The sequence below is a fragment of the Limulus polyphemus genome, unplaced genomic scaffold, assembly GCF_000517525.1.
Source record: "Limulus polyphemus unplaced genomic scaffold, Limulus_polyphemus-2.1.2 Scaffold5363, whole genome shotgun sequence".
NCBI classification, from domain to species: domain Eukaryota; kingdom Metazoa; phylum Arthropoda; class Merostomata; order Xiphosura; family Limulidae; genus Limulus; species Limulus polyphemus.
Genome location: NW_013670973.1, coordinates 3,356 through 7,247, shown reverse-complemented (window position 1 = coordinate 7,247; position 3,892 = coordinate 3,356). Strand labels below are relative to the sequence as shown.

General features: G+C 34.9%; 1 protein-coding gene across 1 annotated transcript in view; it reads right to left on the bottom strand.

The window, feature by feature from the left end:
- Positions 1-3,892, bottom strand: part of LOC111089141 (coiled-coil domain-containing protein CG32809-like) — a gene marked incomplete at its 3' end in the record, with an annotated part of 69,138 nt that overhangs the window by 61,912 nt on the left and 3,334 nt on the right. The gene's annotated exons all lie outside the window — the stretch shown is intronic.

Below are 3,892 nucleotides of genomic sequence, written 5' to 3'. Positions count from 1 at the left end.
CAAAAGTACATTAACAAGGTTCGTTACTAGGCCTAACCATAATAATCCCTACTCATGAAAAAACACAACAGAACAATAATTCAAAATTACATTAACAAGGTTCTTTACTAGGCCTAACCATAATAATCTCTACTCATGAAAAAACACAACAGAACAATAATTCAAAAGTACATTAACAAGGTTCTTTACTAGGCCTAACCATAATAATCTCTACTCATGAAAAAACACAACAGAACAATAATTCAAAAGTACATTAACAAGGTTCTTTACTAAGCCTAACCATAATAATTTCTACTCAAGAAAAAACACAGCAGAACAATAATTCAAAAGTACATTAACAAGGTTCTTTACTAGGCCTAACCATAACAATCTCTACTCATGAAAAAACACAGCAGAACAATAATTCAAAAGTACATTAACAAGGTTCTTCATTAGGCCTAACCATAACAACCTCTACTCATGAAAAAACACAACAGAACAATAATTCAAAAGTACATTAACAAGGTTCTTTACTAGGCCTAACCATAATAATCTCTACTCATGAAAAAACACAACAGAACAATAATTCAAAAGTACATTAACAAGATTCTTTACTTGGCCTAACCATAATTATCTCTGCTCATGAAAAAACACAACAGAACAATAATTCAAAAGTACATTAACAAGATTCTTTACTTGGCCTAACCATAATTATCTCTGCTCATGAAAAAACACAACAGAACAATAATTCAAAAACACGTTAACATAATTCTTTACTAGGCCTAATCATAATAATCTTAATCATGAACAAATTCTAAAGGGCACTCCAAGAGTTTGTTGTTTGTTTTTAAGCACAAAGCTAAGCAGTGGGCTATCTGGGCTGTGCCCACTGGAGTATCGAAACCCGATTTATTTTTTCCTTATATAGCCCCCAGACTTACCGCTGAGCTACCAGTCGGCCACTTCAAGAACAACGCCACCTTTTTCTTCAATTATTGACTTCGGCTGCAACAATAACACGTCTATGTTGTAATGGAAACAGGCCATTGTTTTGCTTGCCGCTTACGTAAACAACCTCATAACTTCAATTAACGGCCACGAAATAATGCGTTTCTGTTTAGGTTTTAAAAAGACTGAAAACAAAAACATAGCAGCCAACAGAGCCTTACAGCTATCACAATATACTTAAATCTGGCACGGCTGGGCTACAAGCCGTCGTATTAGACGTTAAAATATGACCAACATTTGACATTTAGAATTACACAGCTTATACAACACGTCGACGGGTTAGTGGTGCACATACGTACCAAATATTATTACTTACCTTCCATTTACACCTACTTCAGAACATTGTATCTCAGAATTTATTACACTTTGGTTTAACACATAAGCAAAAAAAGGCTCGTTTTTTCAATGCTATCCACCCTATGCCGTCTCTACGTATACAATAAACAACTTTGCAATAAGAAAATCAGAGAGTAGTTTAAAAACATTACTTACAACAGCATTTTCCATACTTTTGTCATCAACGCCTCCCCCCTTAAATAAATGTCGTTTCTTGCGCTCGCTCCTCTCCTTTTTTTTAAAGAGTTAATTAAGTAACGAGATGTAATACACGGATACGTATTAAAATGCTGTATGTGATGTAATAATTACTTGTTATTTTCGTTAATGAAAAATACATTAAAACAATTAAGCTTGCTTTATTGCACTATTGATTCTACCCTAGTCGCCCCCTCCAACCCCCACACTTTGGGAAACGCTGACCTGTATCATGGGTACGTTTCTACGCCTATGTCATTATCACTCTCTGAAACTGTTCTCGCTCCACCAATGAGAGCTCGGCAGTGATAAATGTTGCTAGTGGAAGCCCATTACAATGCTTTCATGACATATGTCATATAGAGAACAGCAAGATCCTAAATGATCCCACGTGTCGTTCTTATCGAGGAGTAATTTTTGTCCGACATTTTTAATACCACTTCTACATTAACTATGCTGGTACTAATCAGAATTATATTGGCCCTCAAATTATTGATATGTTTATACACTGTTCATTACTGGTTAGATCTACTAATGCTTGGAGACGGCTTGAATGGGTAATGAAGAAAAACTTTAATATAAGTTTAACATAACAGCAAATGTACAACGTATCGACAAGATTAGGTCTACATATAGCAGTAATTAGTGAAACTAACTGTGACATCGATAGTATTTATAGAATACATTGGAATACATCTCTGCTCATGAAAAAGCGCAATAGAACAATAATTCAAAAGTACATTAACAAGATTCTTTACTAGGCCTAACCATAATAATCTCTACTCATGAAAAAACACAACAGAACAATAATTCAAAAGTACTGTGATATTAATGATATTTATAAAATACATGGGAGACTCCAGTAGTAATAAGTGGTACTAACTGTGATATTAATGGTATTTATAGAATACACGGGAGACCCCAGTAGTAATTAGTGGTACTAACTGTGATGTTAATGGTATTTACAAAATACATGGGAGACCCAAATAGTAACAAGTGGTACTAACTGTGATATTAATGGTATTTATAAAATACATGGGAGACACAAATAGTAACAAGTGGTACTAACTGTGATAGTAATGGTATTTATAGAATACATGGGAGACCCCAGTAGTAATAAGTGGTACTAACTGTGATATTAATGGTATTTATAGAATACATGGGAGACCCTAGTAGTAATTAGTGGTACTAACTGTGATATTAATGGTATTTATAGAATACATGGGAGACCCCAGTAGTAATTAGTGGTACTAACTGTGATGTTAATGGTATTTATAGAATACATGGGAGACCCCAGTAGTAATTAGTGGTACTAACTGTGATGTTAATGGTATTTATAGAATACATGGGAGACCCCAATAGTAATAAGTGGTACTAACTGTGATATTAATGGTATTTATAGAATTCATGGGAGACCCCAGTAGTAATTAGTGGTACTAACTGTGATCTTAATGGTATTTTTATTTAATTTTCCTTAACTCATGTGATTATAAATTTTTGGACTCTATAATCAACAGCCGTGGACTTACAAACATACATAGTTCGGGAAGACGTATTAGACTTACAAACATACATAGTTCGGGAAGACGTATTTAAAACAACATGAGATAATATATTTGAAACACCAGTAATTCTAAAATTAAACAAGAAAATTATTCAGACTTTAAAAACTACTTTCAGTTTATCTCCACCCAAAACTAAGTATAGTTTACTGAAATTCCCCAACTTAGTTTGTTATTTCGTAATTGAAATTAGGGGCGTGTGCAGTTGATTGGTTAGTTGTCAGGGCTGTGAATTCGAAGATTCATGGCTCAGCACTCTTATACCATAGTTGTGCCATAAGAATAACAGTCAAATCTCACTATTCGAGGCCCGGCATGTCCAGGTGGTTAGGGCACTTGACTCGCAATCTGATTGTCTGTGTTCGAATTCCACTTCTCCCCTCCCCTAAACATGCTCACCCTTTCAGATGTGGGGGCGTTATAATGTGACGATCAATCCCACTATTCGTTGGTAAAAGAGTAGTCCAAGAGTTTGTAGTGGGTGGTGATGACTAGCTGCCTCTTCTCTAGTCTTTCACTGCTAAATCAGGGATGGCTAGCCCAGATAGTCCTCATGTAGCTTTGCGCAAAATTCAAACCAAATCACTATTCGATCAGACAAGAGCTGACATTGGCTGCTATTAACTAGCTGCCTTTTCTTTGGTCTATCAGTTCAAAATTACGGACGGCTATGCGCAGGTAGTCCTTTTCTTTTTCTTCTTTCTTTTTTTTTTTTTTTTTTTTTGCAGTTCGTTTGGTAACAACTAACTTAACTAAAACTAAATAACTACTACTACTTACTTTCGTTTGGTTTTACGTTTTACTTACTT